Source organism: Mus pahari, chromosome 2, assembly GCF_900095145.1.
Source record: "Mus pahari chromosome 2, PAHARI_EIJ_v1.1, whole genome shotgun sequence".
Lineage (NCBI taxonomy): Eukaryota > Metazoa > Chordata > Mammalia > Rodentia > Muridae > Mus > Mus pahari.
Window position 1 is genome coordinate 150,141,581 of NC_034591.1, and position 18,640 is coordinate 150,160,220.

Here is an 18,640-nt window from a genome sequence, read left to right on the forward strand (position 1 = left end):
CATTTTGTATATACTTTCCTTAGTCTTTCTCTTCCTACTTCACTGCCTCTCTCAGACGATTAAAAACAAACCTTGTGCGTTGTTTTGTGACAGGGTCCTGCTATGCAGCCTACGCTGGCCTGAGGATCCCTCTGCTTCAGCTTCTGGAGTGCTGGGCTTGCGAGTGATCACTGTCACTCCTGGCTTCACGTTCTAAGGGGATGGAAAAGCCACTCCTAACCAGTTTCTTACTGTTTTCTTTTTTAACTTTGTCTTTTTAGTTTGTTGGGCAGGGTCTCAGCATCGTCCAGGCCGGCCCGGAATTCACTATTGTAAACGGGTGGCAGGGAACTCCTGCAGTCTTCCTGGCTCAGCTTCCTCCAAGCTGAGGATTATAGGTGTGCATCACCATAAGTGTGCGTCACCATAACAAGCTCTACAATACATTTAAAAATAGTTTTACTTTAAGGTGTGTGTGTGTGTGTGTGTGTGTGTGTGTGCGCGCGCGCGCACACTAGTGCGTTGTATTCCCCTGGGAGCTAGTATCACAGGAGATCCCAAAGGTGGGTGCTGGGAACCGAACTCAGATCCTCTGTAAAGGCAGTTTGGTCTTTAATGACTGAGCCATCCCTCCAGTCCCCACAGTGTATTAATCACAAGTTTCACACTACTTGCCCTAACAACAGCTTGTTTAGTCTCCTTATAACCTAACTGATTTTGTCAGGATTTATTTTACTTGAGTGTCTGTTTCTTGCCAAGCACTTTGTAAATATTACCTGTACTCTAGTACACTCTAGGATCACTAATATACATACATCGCATAGCCTGGTATCACAGATATTAGGGTACTAAACACTCGAATCTACACACAACACACAGTACTAGTATCACAGACATACATGTACACGTACCCATCTTACGGGGGTGGAGGGAATAGTAGGAGGATACTGAATAGGAGCAAAGTGCATATGCAAATGATATGCAAACGATAGACATAAACTGTCACAGTGAAGCCCATTGTTTTATATGCTATCTGTCCTGGTCAACATGACACAAGCTAGCGTTCTTTGAGAAGAGGAACCTCCGTTGAGAGCATGTGTGCATCAGATTGCCTGTCAGCAAGTCTGCGGGGCAGTTTCTTGATTAATGACTGAGATGGGAGGGTCCACTGTGTATGGTATCGGCCCCTTGGCAGGCGGTTCGAGTTGTTAAGAAAGTAGGTTGAGCAAGAAGACCTGAGGAGCAAGCCACTAAACAGGACTTCTCCGTGGGGTCTGCTTCCGTTCCCACCTCCGGGTGCCTGCCTTAAGAGATGGGATGTGACTGTGTGTCCGTTTTGTCCAAGTGTGGAGTACTGTAAGAAAACAATAAACCTTTTCCTCCCAGAGTTGCTTTTGGTCATAACAACATATTATTATTAACATCAAGTTTTATATATTATATATTAATATTTTACACAATATTATACATATTATATGTTGTTATATATAATTAATAATAAATTGTTATTATTATAATAACAATATAGTGACAAAAGCAGAGGGAGAAAAAGGGGAAGCCTGAATCAAAATAAGTAGGTTTTCCAAGCCACTGAAAGCTTGTGGTTTATAACATCCCCCTGACCCCGCAGGAATGGACCCTCTTTTACCCCTTCATGTCTGGCTTCTCTGAAAGGCCACTTCAAACCCTGTGTCTTTGTGACCAGTGGAACAGGCGTCTCTTTGTTCTAATGTCCTGCCCATATGACATTTGTTTGTGTACCTTGAACCTGATGGCTGAAATGGCTTAAGTTGGCTGCTACTTCAGCTGTGATCTGAATCGTCCATTGTGTGTAGCTGCTGTATGTGTGTCCTTGACAAAGGGAAATGGAGCCTGAGCTAGGTAGAAGTCTCAACAAAGGTCATAATGATGTCCTCAGGTTTGGTGGGAAGAAATACTCACATTATTAACTGCATATAAAAGGGGGGGGCTTTCGAGCCGGGCATGGCAGCATAAGCTTTAATCCCAGCACTTGGGAGGCAGAGGCAGGTGGATTTCTGAGTTCGAGGCCAGCCTGGTCTACAGAGTGAGTTCTAGGACAGTCAAGGCTACACAGAGAAACCCTTTCTCAAAAACAAGGGGGAAGGGTGGCTTTCCCATAGCTTCATTATAGATTCCTTCATTGGTGTATAATAAGTGTTTAATTGGTTCATTGTTTCTTGACTCTAAAATGCCACTTATGTTAAGAGGCAGCATTTTTATGTACCTTCAAGAAAGAAACAAAATGTTACTTAAGAAAAACTATGCGGGGCTGGCAAGGTGGCTCAGTGGGTAAGAGCACTGACTGCTCTTCTGAAGGTCCTGAGTTCAAATCCCAGCAACCACATGGTGGCTCACAACCACCCATAGTGAGATCTGACGCCCTCTTCTGGTGCATTTGGGTTGGCACAGGTGGGGCTCCAGTAGGTAATGCTGGCAAGACTTCAGGTGCCAATGAAAGAGCCGGTGGCACCATGCTTGGTACTGCACAGGGAGGCTGAACTGGCTGCTGAGGAGGGGGAACAGCAGGGTAACCAGACTGATAGCCACTGGGTGGATAATATGGTGGCTGAGGAGAGATGCTACTTATAGCAGAGGGTTCTGTATAGCCTGGTCATGGTACAGCAGTATTAATCTGATTCACAAATCTAGAATACTCGGCATGAACTGTTTGCAAGAGATTCTCGCAGAGCTTCTTGGTGGCAGGCTTGGTAGTCATCCCAGGCCTGAAGGACACAATTATACATGGGTTCAAAAGCTGCTTGGCTTTGCCTCGTAGGAAGACTTTGGCCCCAGTTTCAGTTTGAGCGGGTTGCAAATAAGACCAGCTGGGACCTTCTACATTCTCCTTAACATTAAAATTGGGCACAACGTGTTCTAGACCCACAAGTAGTTTATCTTGAACATGATGCGTCCCTGACTGGAAGGGAGGCTTCTGGTTAATAGCAGATGATAACTGAGCAATGGGAGCTGGTTGGTGATGGACAGTGACTGTTGTACCATTAAAAGTTGGACTTGTCCCTGTGACAAGTTCACTACCTCACTGGTGATTATTTCTTTAATTTGGTTTAGAGTTCTGCCTACTAACTCTTGTGTCTGTCCCTGAACATGAAGATACGATGGACAGTCTCCAGGTCCCACTTTGGCCTACTCCTCAGTCACCATGAACCATCCCTGAGTTGACACAGCAGCCCCACTAAGCCTACTGATCTCATCTTGTGTCTGTTCTCATGTCAGCTGGTTCCTACATATCAGAGGCATGTCGTTGATGTCTACTTCAGCCACCACCAGGTCATCTTTGCTTTTATTGCTAGTTAGGCTTTTGCCAGGGGCCTGAACTTCTCTGCCGCATTCTGAGATGATTTCAGCTTCCTTTTGGCCATGAGCATAGCATTGATCTTGGCAGCTGCGGCATCTGCTGCATCCAAGGTTCCTGAAGGAGCAGCAGGAGGTGGTGTCCCCCGAGGACTCCCCCCCTCCCCCTTGCTGTCAGTGACTTTCCCACCTGGGGCCGCTGGAGACAGGAAGAGAAGCAGAGCTGGAGCCTGCAGGTCCCCTTTGCTGCAGCGCTCACCAACAGGATGTGCACGCTCCCTGCGGACATGGCGGCTGGCTCTAGTCAACCATCGGACAACTACCCACCACCGCCCTCCCGCCACTTTACGATCTTGAATTTTTTTAAAAAAATAATTTTTTTTTTTTTTTGGCTTTTCGAGACAAGGTTTCTCTGTGTAGCCCTGGCTGTCCTGGAGCTCACTTTGTAGACCAGGCTGGCCTCGAACTCAGAAATCCGCCTGCCTCTGTATGGGGCAGAGAGTGTAAACGTATGTCACAGGGCACATTTGGCAGTCAAGGACAACTTTGTGGTCAGTGCTCTCCTTCCACTAGGACAGAATTCAGGTTGCCTGACTTCTGCTGCAAGCACCTCTCCTATTGAACCATCTGCCAGTGCTATGTGACCTGTTAGCCTTTATCCCTCCATTGAGAAGTACCTCGTCTTGAACCATGTCCCTCCCCCCACACACACACACACAAAAAAAAAAAAAAGGAAAAAAAAAAAAAAAAAAAAAAAAAATTTTAAAAACAAAGGAAAAGGAGGGGACGGAACAGACAGGCCTCTGTGGGCTTCCCCCAGTTCATTCTGTTTCATTAGCCCTGACTCTTTTGTGCAGTCACATACAATATATCAATCATATCATATCGTATTATACAATATATCTTATCATACCATACTTCCTTTCTGGGTGTGCCATTTTATACACTCTTTTCCCTGAATAGGATTGACTTGGAGAACTCTGTTCCACTGATATAGTTTCCTATGGGTGGATTTAAAGAAAAACCCACTCACATACACGAGGTATGATATAAGCAAATATTGGGATTCAGTGGGCATCTCCAGGGGACTTCCAGCTTCTTACGTTCTGGAGCAAGAAACTGGAGAGAGACACATGGATAATAGCAGAAGCAGGGGTGGTTTATTACAAAGGGTATGCTTTTGCAGAACAGGAAGCAGGTTGGGCAAACTCTTGTTTAGGAGCTTAAACAGCAAGTACTGTACCTAGGATTGTGACCTCTATGTCATATTGCATGTGTTTTTTAAGGGCTCTTGCATCATGTGGGTTTTCCTGTGCATACTATTACATGGTGTTCTACATGTAACTTCATTTATTGCATGTCTCATTGCCTTAAATCTTCACAGGACTGTGTTAGTGTTGTGACGGTCACAGTTCACCTCCAGACACTGTGGGGTAGGTCTGTTCCTGAGGGTGTGGCTTCAGTCTATTCTAGTTGGCCTCAGTCAAGGGCATGTGTATGTGGTGTGTGTGTGTGTGTGTGTGTGTGTGTGTGAGAGAGAGAGAGAGAGAGAGAGAGAGAGAATATGTGTTTAAGTGTGTGTGTGTGGTGTGAGTGTATATGAGTGAGTGGTTGTGTGGTGTGTGTTTATGATTATATGTGTGTGTGGTGTGTGTGTGTGTGTGTGTGTGTGTGTGTGTGTGTGTGTATTCCAGCCTTCCTCCTTACCAACAGGTTTTTCTTGTATGTGATGTTGCAGCCTCTTTTAAGCCCTTCCCAGCCTCTGCCCTATACTCCTGCCCGAGGAAAGCTGATGTGAACAGTGCAGATACACTCTTACTGGGTACTTAGGTTCATAAGTCAATGTGGTGGTTTGAATATGTTTGGCCCAGGGAGTGGCACTATATGGAGGTGTGGCACAACATAGACTTATTGGAGGAAGTGTGTCACTGTAGGGGGTGGACTTAGAGAACTTTCTCCTGGCTGACTAAGGATGCCAGTCTTCTCCCGTTTGCCTTCAGAACAAAATGTGGAACTCTCAGCTACTCCTGCCTCCTGCCTGTCTGGATGCTGCCATGCTCCTGCCTTGATGACAATGGACTGATCCTCTGAACCTGTAAGCCAGCCCCAATTAAATATTGTCTTTATATGAGTTGCTTTGGTCATGGTGTCTGTTTATAGCAGTAAACCCCTATAGCTAAGACAGTCTGCCCACTCAGTTTCCCTGAATCTCAAAGAAGTCAGGAAGCAGAAATTGATAGACAAAAATTAAATAGTTTACAGTTTGACAAAAATGAAGAGAGGGGACAGACACTGTGGCACGTATACTGGCCCCTCCATTTTATACACACACACTAAGTAAAATATAATTTAAAACATGTAAAACCCATGCTATGTCAATGACCCAAATCCTTCACTCTGTAGACAGAAAAGCCTCAACCCTTACTGTAGCAGCACCATTGAGGTGATCAACGTTCTTCGCACCTGTCTGTCTCCTTCTAGAGTTTGTGTTTTCTCTCTTTAGCTCTTTCTGTCTCTGTCTCTCTCTAAAATAAAACAATGAAACAATGATTTGAACCCCCTCACTGGAATGCTAAACGAGGTCTATTTCCTTTCTCAGTGTCTCTCTTTGCTCCCTGCTATTCATTTGCCTGTCCAATTCTTTTTTCTGAGATACAAGAACCTGGGACCCTCTGGAGGCACCAGATCCCAGCCGTTCACTGACCTCAGCATCATGTGGGAGGAGTTAACGCCAATTCCTTGGCTACAAATCAGAATCTCTGGGTGGAGGCCACAGGACAACTGAAGTTTGGTATTAAATAATTAGTTGATTAAATTAAATGCTTTTTTGTGTGTGACAGGATTTGCTATAGTCTAGGCTGGTCTCGAACTTGTGAACTTGTGAGGTACTGGAGAACGACTTTGAGCTTCCATTTACCACTCAGGTTTTTTTTTTTTTTTTCATTTTTCTTTTTGTTTTCTGGATGAAAATGCACATTTCAAAATAAGCTACAGTTGGTGGTACACACCTTTAATCTTGCACTCAAGAGGCAAAGGGCGGGTGAATTTCTGTGAAATTGGGGTCAGCCTGATGTACACAGTTAGTGCTGAGACTACATGCATGGTAGAACCCTGTCAAGAAAGGAACAAAGAGAGAGAGAGAGAGAGAGAGAGAGAGAGAGATTCAAAACATATTAAAGGATGTGTGTTGTGTGATCTATTATGGGTGGTGTGTGGTGTTTGTGATATGTGTGATGTATGATGTGTGATGTGTATGATGTATGATGTATGATGTATGATGTATGATATGTGATGTATGATGTGTGCTGTGTGACTTTTCCTCAGGAAACACAAGGAAACATCCGTTTACCCCAGATAGGGGTTGGACTGAACAAAATGAAGGGTTCTAAGTCTAGCATGGAGAAACAATGAATTTATTGATGTTCTTTGCAGGAGCATGGGTGACTGCAATGCAGCTGTGTCCCTGAAAAGCTTACTCTCAGTGTGGGAGATGACTCATAAAAGCCGCATCACCAAGGAACTGCAGGGCATCTGTCACCTCCCCTACAGTCACATGCTATGCGCATTCACATCATGACTCCCTGCAGCTGAGGTGCAAGAATCTCAGATGAGGGTCTGGTGACCCTACTAGGCAGACAAGCATAGGGGATCTTAGCAAGCTGGGGCTCCGCTGGGTGTGGGCTAGGCTCACACTCCTCTACAATGCTCTTGGAAACCGAGGAACCTGCATCTAGTACATACACACCTCACTCGGAATAATAGACTACATTTATCTTCCCCTCAACAGCCAGAAAACTTAGATTCCATTCAATTGTGCTCCATTTATGTACCAAGGTCAGGAAGGAGAGTAGGAAGGCCCATCCAGCCTGAACTGGTTTCCTGTGCATGCACAGAAAGATCAAAGTTTGTCCTCAAAGTGAACCTTTAGGAAAGATACTCTATATATCATATGCTTATGCTTATGATTGTGTGTGTATATGATGAAGGGAAGGGACATACACAGAAGAGGAAAACGGAGGCAGGGTGTATCAAGACAGGGCTTCTCTGTGTAGCCCTGGCTGTCCTGGAACTTACTTGTAGGACAAGCTGGCCTTGAATTCAAAGATCCATTTGCCTCTGCCTCCGAGTGCTGTAATTAAATCACTAAGACTGCCAGGCTAGAGGAAATAATTATATAACTTAATTTATCAGTTCAAATAGCGAATCGCAGGAAAGATGGGTCGGGAGCTAAGAGCCTAGGCTGCTCTTTCGGAGGACTCAGGCTTAGTTCTCAGCATCCACATTGGGCATTTCGTAACTGCCTGTAAGGCAAGCTGCAGGGGATCCAACGTCTCTAGCCTCCTCTGCACATACACAAACTAAAAACAAATCTTTGTGACTGGAGAGTTGACTCAGTGGCTAGGACTGCTTGCTTACTGTTCCTGTAGAGGACCCAGCTTTGTTCCTCAGCATTTACACCCGGTAGCTAACAACTGTCTGTAACCCTAGTTCTAGGGGCTCTGATGCCCTCTGCCTTCCATGGATTCCTGTGCTCATAGGATGCACATAAACTCGGTACCCAGTCATACGCATAAATAGAAAATAAATCTTAAAAAAATAAAGTAACAAACCATCCAAATTATGCCTCTAGTAACCAAACTTTCTTCTTGGGACCCCATAAAAGGAAGCTTGAAACAACCAGAGCCCCCAACTGTCTTGACAGTGCATCTGACCTACTTTATCACTGTGTTTTATTTTATTTTTTAAAAAGATTTATTTATTTATTTATTATATGTAAGTACACTGTAGCTGTCCTCAGACACATAAGAAGAGGGCATTTGATCTCATTACAGATGGTTGTAAGCTACCATATAGTTGCTGGGATTTAAACTCAGGACCTCCCGGAGAGCAGTCGGTGCTTTTAACCTCTGAGCCATCTCTCCAGCTCTATTACTGTGTTTTGAATAATGTCTTCTTGTTACTTTTACAACTTTGTGTGATTCTATATTTCAGTTCTTTGAGTAAGAACCCAAAAAACCTGCAAACACCTATCCCAGGCCCTGACCATCAGTAATACTTTCTCCCTCTTATGAAGAAATGTCAACTCTCCTAAATAACTTTAACTTGTCAGAGCATATGGTTATTTGGGAAGGGAGTCTCAATTGTGGGATTCAGATCAAATTGGCCTGTGGGGGATTATCTAGACTGTTAATTGTTGGAGAGTACAGCCCACTGTGGGCAGCACCATTCCCTAGGCAGGTGGCAGTGGGATGCATGAGAAAGTGAACCAAGCTTGAGCCCAAGTTGAAAGCCAGCAAGCTGCATTCCTCCCTGGTTTCTGCTTCAAGTTCTTGCTGACTTCTCTTGATGGATTGTGACTTGGATAAGTGAGTCAAGAATACCCTTTACTCCCCTTAGGTGCTTTTGGACAGTGTTTAATAGAAGCAACAATAGAAAACTATAGAAAACTAGATCAGTGCTCTACCTGGAATGAATAGGCACACTACACTCCATGAAGAAGGCTCATGGCTTAAGGCCACATATTTGAAGAAGTTCAAACCACACGGAAAGACTATATGGAAAAGCTTTTTTGATTACCCCAGGTGAGGCTGGAAAGATAGCTCAGTAATAGAGCATTTGCCTAGTAGTAGTGCAAGATGGTGGACCAAATCCTGAAGAGTCCCTTCTCTGGGAAAAGGTAGAGACAAGAAAGTAAAGAATTGCCTAGGCCAGCAGGGGGCTCCCCGAAGCCCAGTCCAGGCTAGGGGGGAGAGGGGGAAAGGGGTCCCCCCAAACCCAGCCCAGGCCAGCAGGGGGCTCCCCAAAGCCCAGCCCAGGACAGCAGGGAGTCCTCAAAGCCCAGTCCAGGCTAGGGGGGAAGAGGGGGGAAAAGGGTCCCCCAAAACCCAGCCCAGGCCAGCAGGGGGCTCCCCAAAGCCCAGCCTAGGCCAGCAGGGGGTTCCCAAAGCCCATATTTCACATGGTTACTTGTACACTTACCTCTTGGAAGGTACTTGGATAATAATGAAATAAAACCATTTTTAGTTTTAAAAATTTAAAGAGAAAGAAGTGTCTGGCTTGAAGGCTCAGACTTGTAATCCTGGCACTTGGGAGGTTGAGGCAGTGTAACAGGGGTTTAAGGCCATACAAATGTAGCTATGTAGCTACAAAGCAAGATCAAGACCAGCCTAAGATACATAAAACTGTCTAAAAGAAGAAAGAAAGAAGAGAGAGAGAGAGAGAGAGAGAGAGAGAGAGAGAGAGAGAGAGAGAGAGAGAAAGAGAAAGAAAGGCAAACAATAAGATTAAAACTGCAAACTTTCCTATTTTAGCCTGATGTGGTGGTGTGTGCCTACAATCCCTGTGCTTAGGGACCCTGTCTCAGAATTAAAACAAACAAACAAACAAACAACCTCAACCATTAAATGCTTGCAGTGACACTGGCAAACAGAAATTTTATTCTCAGCCAGGTGTGGTAGCACACATCTTTAATTCCAGCACTAGAGAGACAGAGGCAGGGGGATCTCTGTGAGTTTGAGGCCAGCCTGGTCTATATAATGAGTTCCAGGACAGCCAGAGCTGCATAGTGAAACTCTGTTTCAGTGAATGAATGAATGAATGAATGAGTAGTAAAAATTAAAAATATCAGAGGACGCAGTATCTTCACCATGCTTAGGGTGAATTCTTGTGGTCTACAAAGTGAGTTCCAGGACAGCCAGGGCTATACAGAGAAACCCTGTCTCGAAAAACCAAAAAAAAAAAAAAAAAAGAATTCTTGATTCCTAAGATCCCTGAGAAGAAGAAAAAACGGCTGCTGCTGTATGAGACTCGTTTGAGGAATGAGTCACACAGCAACAACAGTCAGAATGTTTGGTAGATCTGCACAATAGAGTTCAAACGCTAGGCTCTAGGATAATTCCTGCTGTGTTCAAGAAAATTAGCACACTAGCTAAGTAGACATTTTCTCAGGATTCCCTTCCATGTGTGGTTCTAAATCAGGGCCAGCCCCCTGCCCCCAATGTACACACAGATTTTGTGTAAGATTTGAAGTAGGTTAAGCAGACTTTCAACGTTCTCAAGCTCAGTGTGGGGCCCTAGCTGTAGCTGCAACTCAGGGAAGCCACCACTGCCCCCTGCTTACCCTGTGGTCATGTGGGGGAGCTTGCAGCCCTTCAGCTACACCTGATCTGGTCTGGGCAGGGTGAGGGCACAGCTCCCTAATGCAACATTCCAGGGGTCCTGCTAGGCAGCCAGCCCAGGGGAGAGACAGTGAATGAGTGCTGTGTCATCCACATTCACCCACATTCGTCCACATTAAAATGCACACATACAAGGTTGGAGAGATGGCTCAGGGGTTAAGAGCACTCTTCCAGAGGTCCTGAGTTCAATTCCCAGCAACCACATGGTGGCTCACAACCATCTGCAATGGGATCTGATGCCCTCTTCTGGTGTGTCTGAAGACAGTGACAGTGTACTTACATAAAATAAATAAATAAATCTTTAAAACTGCACACATACAGATACATGGAAGGGTGCGCGCGCGCGCACACACACACACACACACACACACACAAGACTATGATGAGACCATGATCATCGCCTACTTCCCTTTCCCTTCTTGGAGGGACTTTAAGTGACTTTCATTCTTGGAAGGACAGGTGTGGTATAGTAGTTTCCCCACACGCCATATCCACAGAGAACATGTTCCAAGGCTCCCCGTGAATCCCCGAAACCCTAGAGAGCATCATTCTTTTGTCAGCTCTGTGTCTTCTGACACATGTACACCTGTGATAGAGTTTAATCTGTATACGAGGCATAACGAGAGACGAGCAACCATAAAGGAGTCAGAGATTGCTTGGTGGATAATGGTGCTTGCCATGTGAGCCTGGTGACCGGAGTTTCATCCCCAGAACCCATGTCAAGGTGAAAGGGGAGAAGCGACTCCACAAAACTGTCCTCTGACCTCCACAATGTACTGTGGCACCATGAACTCCCTCATACACATTCCCCTCACTCCGCCCCACCAAACAAATGAATAAACAAACAAACAAACAAACACAATGAGATTAGCAATACAAATGTAGGTCTGAGCAATTTCAGCAAATGATTTTTGTTTTGTGCTTTTCTTAAGTGGAGAATTTTATGTTTTTATTTAGGGATGCACTGTACAGCATACAGCTTAATGTTGGTCTGCCTGAATTGCCACCATCTTACGCTCTGAGGCCATTACTAAGTAAAATAAAGGTTGTCTGGACACGTGCATCCCAATTGCACAGTAGTTGATTTGATGAGACAGTTACTAAATGACAGCTGGGCAGGTAGTGCACACAGCAGGGATCCACTAGGCATAGCCTTCCCTCCCTCCCTCCCTCCCTCCCTCCCTCTTGAGACAGGGTCTCACTGTGTAGCTGCAGTCAGCGGGCGTGGAACTCTCAGAGCTCTGCTTGCCTCTGATTCCTGGGTGCTGGGATCAGAGGCATGAGCCTCCATACCTGGCTACAGATTCCTTTCTTGGCACTGCCCAGGCAGTCCCTGCCTCTCTTGATCACAGCAGATTGTTGCTGTATCCAGGCCATCGCAAGTTTGTGTTAAGGCTGAATTCGGATGTCCTTATCAGGGCATCAACGCTCAGTCAAGGCAGAGCAGCAACTGCTCATCTCCTTGTATCTGGCTCTCTTCAGTCCAGTGTCCTTGAGTTCTCCACATGTATTTGTTTCTTTTGACCTATGTTTACCAGGTCCAAAGTTTTTTTTTTTTAATATTTAAAATATTTTTAATTTTATTTATTTATGTGTATGAGTGTTTTGCCTGCATGTGTGTCACACGCATTCATGGGCACTCCTGGAGTTCAGTAGAGGATATTAGATTCCCCAGAACTGGAGTTGCAGAAAGTGGTAAACCAGCATGTGGGTGCTGGGAATCAACCCCAGGCCTTCTGCAGGAGCAACAATTGATCTTAACTGCTAAGCCATCTGTCTAGCCCTAAAATAATTTCTAATTGATGCAATAATTATGTATAATGTGGCAGTTAATTTTCATTGTCAGTTTGATGGGATTTAGAATCGCCCAGGAGACACATCTCTGGGCACATCTGGACAGTTTCCAGAGTGGTCTACCTGAGGAGATGTGACTCACTCTGAGAGTGGCCAGCACCATCTCAAGGACTGGGACCCTAGACTGAGTGAAGTGGGAAGAAGGAGGAAGCCCCCTGAGCATCAGCACCTGTCTCTCTCTGCTGCCTGACTGTAGACGTGAGCAGCCCCTCAGGCTCCGACTGACTGTAGACGTGAGCAGCCCCTCAGGCTCCGACTGACTGTGGACATGAGCAAACCCTCAGGCTCTGACTGACTGTGGACGTGAGCAGCCCCTCAGGCTCTGACTGACTGTAGATGTGAGCAGCCCCTCAAATTCTGCCTTGCCTGTCCACCGTGAGTGAAAACAAACCCTTCTCCCCTTACACGGCTTCTCACGTGTTGGGTCCTCCCTCTGAACATTGTGTTGTACCTCTTACAGACACGGAACACAGCGTCCTCGGACCGCCCACTGTCAACGCCCACTCGTTGCCCGGACCAACCACCAATGTCGTCACGCCTACTCGATTGGACCCGCCTTCTGGACACAGCGCCGCCGAGGACCGGACCGCGCCATTCCGCCATTGCGACATGGAACACTGAACCATGTGGCGACTGAGAGACACACTCAGCAGAGACAATGGGACACGTGGGGGCGGGTTGGGTTCCCCCGTGTGTAATCAATAAATAGTAATAATCTTTCTTGCAGATCATCTTATTTTAGGGAGATTAGCTCTGCAGTACGAACCCACCCCAAGGTGTTCTGCGCACACAGACAGGCGTCGGTCTGCGTGTAGGCAGAAACACTACACTCATGTATTTTGTCACAGTGACAAGAACAGAAATGAACACCCATAATTTGGGGAAACAATGGACTGTTTTAGTGTGTGTGTTAGGTTTTATTTTCATTTGGATACCACGAGTGTGTGGATGTCCGCAGAAGCTAGAGTATCAGACCCTCTGCAACTGAAGGTACAGGCAGCTGGGAATTTCCTGACTCGGGTGCTGGGAATCAAACTGGTCCCCAGGGAGAGCAGCAAGTGCTCCTTACGGCTGAGCCAGCGCCCCAGCCCAACAATGTACTCTCCCCATACATAAATACATCATATGATAATCACAGGAGATAACTTCCCATGCATAAATACTCCATGTGATAATCACATGAGATAACTTCCCATGCATAAACACATCATGTGATAATCACACAATAACTTCCCACACATAAATACATCATGTGATAATCACAGGAGATAACTTCCCATGCATAAAAAGATCATGTGATAATCACAGGAGACAATGAGCGTATCCATTTCCTCAGATGCTTATCATCTATTTTGCTGTGAGGACCTTATTATACGTTCAGTTTCAAACGTAAAATAAGCCTGATACAGTGGCTCATCTCTAGAATCCTAGTACAGGAAGATTTCCATGAACTTGGGGTATCTAGATAGTGAGTTCCAGGTCTGCCTAGGATTGGGATTCATCCCAAGACCCTGATTCTAAAATCCAAAACCTATTTCTCCCACTTCCTAACTATAGCTGTGGTCTTGCATACTGAAACTTACCTTCCTATTTACCTGTAAGTTTGTACCCACCGATCCCTCCTCTCAGTCCCTGTCACTAATAACCACTCTTCTATTCTTCATGACAGCAACTATTTTAGAGTCCACACCCTACCAGATCATGCACATTTTGCCTTTCCTTGTCTGGTTTATTGCACACAACATAATGTCTCCCGAGATGATTCATGTTGTCAGAAATGATACAATTGTATCTTTTTTATGTCTGCAGAGTATTGACTGGCAATTAGGTTGATTAGAGCTTGAGGTAAATTAGATGTACAGGCCAGGGACTTGAACAGTGACTAATCCACTGTAGTTTGAGCTAGCTAGGAAAATTAGCCTAGGTCTCAAGGAGGGGACTAACAGCATTGTGTGAAGCCTTGCTCTAGGTGCTGTCCACTCTGGTTTCTCCCATGGACTGGAAGTGGTTCTCCTTTTGCAAGGGTAGCAGGAGTGTTTGTCAGTCTGGAGGATGGGGATGGAGGAGCATTTGTCAGTCTGAAGGATGGAGAGGGAGGAGCATTTGTCAGTCTGGGGGATGGAGAGGGAGGAGCTTTTGTCAGTCTGGAGGATGGGGATGGAGGACCGTTTGCCAGTCTGGAGGATGGAGATGGAGGAGCATTTGTCAGTCTGGGGGATGGAGAGGGAGGAGCGTTTGTCAGTCTGGGGGATGGAGAGGGAGGAGCTTTTGTCAGTCTGGAGGATGGAGAGGGAGGAGCATTTGTCAGTCTGGAGGATGGAGAGGGAGGAGCGTTTGCCAGTCTGGAGGATGGGGATGGAGGAGCATTTGCCAGTCTGGAGGATGGAGAGGGAGGAGCGTTTGCCAGTCTGGAGGATGGGGATGGAGGAGCATTTGTCAGTCTGGAGGATGGAGAGGGAGGAGCTTTTGTCAGTCTGGAGGATGGGGTGGTCTCTAATTGCTCAAGGCTGCCAGGTGTATGCACCCAAATATCCTCATCTTCGGTCTCTGAATCTCACCACTCTCACAGCAGGAGGCTCTTGACCTTGATATACAAGACCTACCAGTCAGGCTGTCCTGCAGTTCTTCTTGAACTCTTCAAGGCTGGTGATTACACCCTAGGGCTGCTTTTCCAGCAGATTCTGCCCTGTGGCTATAAAGGATAGGATAGCAGCCTATTTAAAATGTACCTTGGAAAGTGTATCACTCCCACAGTGCCTTAGGCTGTCTGCTTAACCTAAGCCCCCCCCCCTCCTTTTCCTCCTCCTCCTATTATTACTATGTATGTATGCCACCTGTGCTGATGCCCATGGAGGCCAGCAGGGGGCATCAGATCTGTCTGGTGCTGGAGGAAGAGAGAAGTACAACCTCTCCCCCCCCCCAATCATCACAATCTTTTCTCATCCTGTTTTCTTGGGGTGCTGATGGGGCTCGAAACGAGGTTTCTCTCTGTAGCCCTGGCTGTCCTGGAGCAAGCTCTGTAGACCAGGCTGGCCTTGAACTCAGAGAGTCATTGGTGTTCTTCTTTCTTCAAGACATCTAGCATCTAGGAAGAAGACTCCCAATGTCATAGTCTTCACACTGGCCACTTTCCACTCTTGACATCACACATGGGACCTTTTTTGTCTGTTTCTTTTTAAGGCTCGTTCTGTTGCCCAGGCTGCGCTGGATTTCACAGCAGTGAGCTAGCCTCGGCCTCCCGGATGATGAGATGGTGGGTGTGGACCACCATGCCCAGGGTTGTCTGAGAAAAACACCTTTCCAGCTTACCTCATGGCCACCACAGAAGCTTCTGGTAGCTGTTAGGAACCCCCAGGAACTGCTGGCTTCAAGGGAAGAAATGCTCGAAGTTGGTTATCTTAAACGTAATCCTGTGCATTCTTAGTCAGAGACTGCTCAAGGGGTGTCAGCATTCACATTTCCAGCTTTTAGAACAAGGATTTCCTTCTCCACCCCTCTCTATCTCTGTCTGTCTGTCTGTCTGTCTGTCTCTCTGTCCCTGCCTTCTCCACGTCTCCCCCTCTCGGTACAGTCTCTTGCTGTGTAGCCCAGTCTGGTCTGGAACTCATGTGCTCCCTGACCGCATTAGGAGCATTGGGGTTAGATGCATATGTGGCTGACTTAGTCACTTTACACAAGCTTCTGAGAAGATCAGTGAGGGTTTTCTAAAACTACAATTGTAAAATATTAGCATGTTGTGTGACAGTGGCTCTGTCTATTGCAGCTGTTCCCATGGGGGAATGCCCCATCTTTGTGTCACAAGACTCCCTTCAGACTGCTTCCCAGAGCTGTCTTGATTGCAGGTTTTAGCATCTTCCTTGTTTTTTTAGCCCCACTAGGCATGCAGGTTTCCTACTCACCAAGGAAACCACTCAAGTTCCCAAGGCTCCAGAGGCAAATGTGATTAGGGATCAAAGTCGTCCCTAGAGGTCCTCAGAGCTCCTTAGTCTGAACTGTGCTAGGCGTCCTTACAGAGACATGGTATTAGGTTAATAAAAACATGAAGGTGTGTCACGGGTCAAAGCTCATAATTCTTTCTTACTTTCTTTTTGAGACCAACTTTTACACATCTCAGGCTAACACGGAACTGCTGATCTTCCTGCCTCCACCTCCCAAATATGGAAATTACAGATATGGACCACCATACCTCCCTGGGACTCATATTTCCAAACCAGACAAATCTTTTCTTTCACCTAACTTTTTCAATTTGTGTTTCTTTATTCACTAACTTACTTATTGCTCAAGTCTATGCATATGCACATATATAATAGTTTAAAACATCAAGTCCAATAACTTACTGTATGCTATCATTGTACACATGTACAGTTTTCATACTATAATTATGTCAACAATCGTTAACAATACAATCCACAGATATATTCAAGAATCTTTGGGGGGCTGATGAGATGGCTCAGTGGGTAAGAGCACCCGACTGCTCTTCCAAAGGTCTGGAGTTCAAATCCCAGTCAACCACATGGTGGCTCATAACCATCTGACGCCCTCTTCTGGAGTGTCTGAAGACAGCTACAGTGTACTTACATATAATATAATAAATAAATCTTTAAAAAAGAATCTTTGATGATTCATTTTTGTTTGGGTCACAGGGTCTCTTCTCTGTAACCCAGGCTGTCCTAGAACACATAGAAACCTGCTCCCTCCCAGCCCCCATCTCAGCATGTAAAGAGCTAGGGTTACAGGCTGAATCATCACATTGGGCTAAAATATTTTTGTAATACTATTTTGCCAAGTAATATATCTTATTAGAGGAACAAGCAAACCATTGAGTTTTTTTAAATATTTATTTATTTTATGTATGTGAGTATACTGTTGCTTTTCCCAGACACACCAGAAAAGGGCATCAGATCCCTTTACAGATGGTTGTGAGCCACCACTTGGTTGCTGGGAATTGAACTCAGGACCTCTGGAAGAGCAGTCAGAGCTCTTAACCACTGAGCCATCTCTGTTGAGCAAGCTCAAACACTCACTGAGGTTTTTTTTTAAAGATATAATATGTTACGTTTTAAACAGTTCTCTCTCTCTCTCTCTCTCTCTCTCTCTCTCTCTCTCTCTCTCTCTGTGTGTGTGTGTGTGTGCGCACGTGCACATGCCTGTGGAAGGGACTTGAGATGCTCCTGAGCTAGAGATATCAGCCATCCAGTGTGGGTGCTGGGAACTGAGCTTGGGCCATCTGCAAGAGCCTGAATGCTCTCTCTAGTGCTTCTCTGGGTTTCAAAGACCTCAGACTGGTTCCATTCTGTGGTGAGGCTATCGCCTTGATATTCTTGGCATTTGCTCTTAACTTCGAGGGACTGCTGTCTTCCCTTCTCAGCTTAGTTTTGTCTTGCCGCTATAGAATCCTTTTACATATGCACAAGCCCAGTGGCATGAACAGAGCACGCTCCACGATACTTGGGTTGTGTTCTCATATGCTTACCCTCCCTTCTCTATGGAGCTTTGAGTTTTCTCTCTGAATGTTCACATTTGAAACAGTTAAAATCAACTGGCAACAGACTAACGAGAAAAGCCATAACAAGGTTAATTAACTGTTATTTTATTTGACATGGGAGCCTTTAGGTCGAAGACCCAAAGACCCAGGTAAATTATCTATTTTTCATCTTAGGTTGGATGGAGCATGGGTAGACTTGTAGATCAGAGAGTGAGCAGAGAGGGTAGTAGCTCGTGCAGGGCATGGAGGGCAGGTGCCCAGCAAGGCCAGAGGTGTCACACTCTTCTTGGATCTTCAGTCACAGCATTTATTCTTCCTGATTGTGGGAGAGAGGGTCACTTCTGGAATGGGAGTCTTACAACTTAAAATCAAACAAGTTGTGTTACCTAACTAGCTTATTTAAAATGTAAAAAAAAAAGTGTGTGTGTGCATTGGAATGTGTGTGAGAGCATGTGTGTGTGTGTGTGTGTGTGTGTGTGTGNGAGAGAGAGAGAGAGAGAGAGAGAGAGAGAGAGAGAGAGCCTGTGTGTGAGAGAGCACATGTGTGTGCGTGCACCTGTGTGTTCATACTAGCAAGAATATAGGATATAACGTGACATGTTTGTAAAATCAGACAGCTTTTAGGAATCACTTCTCTCCCATTACCATTTGGGACCTTAGGATCAGGCTCAGGTCTTCAGGCTTGGCAGCAAGCACCTTCACCCTCGGAACCATTTCAATGGCTCCTAATTACTAGCAGGCTTGGAGGTCATTCACGATTGGCAGCTTGTAGAACCTAGAATAGACACTGTAAGACTTGGGAGGCTGAGGC

The 18,640-nt window shown here is 45.7% G+C and overlaps 1 pseudogene; it reads right to left on the reverse strand.

The window, feature by feature from the left end:
* Window positions 1–185: 185 nt before the first annotated feature.
* On the reverse strand, window positions 186–18,543 carry LOC110316946 (annotated as a pseudogene).
* Between the last annotated feature and the right edge of the window lie 97 nt (window positions 18,544–18,640).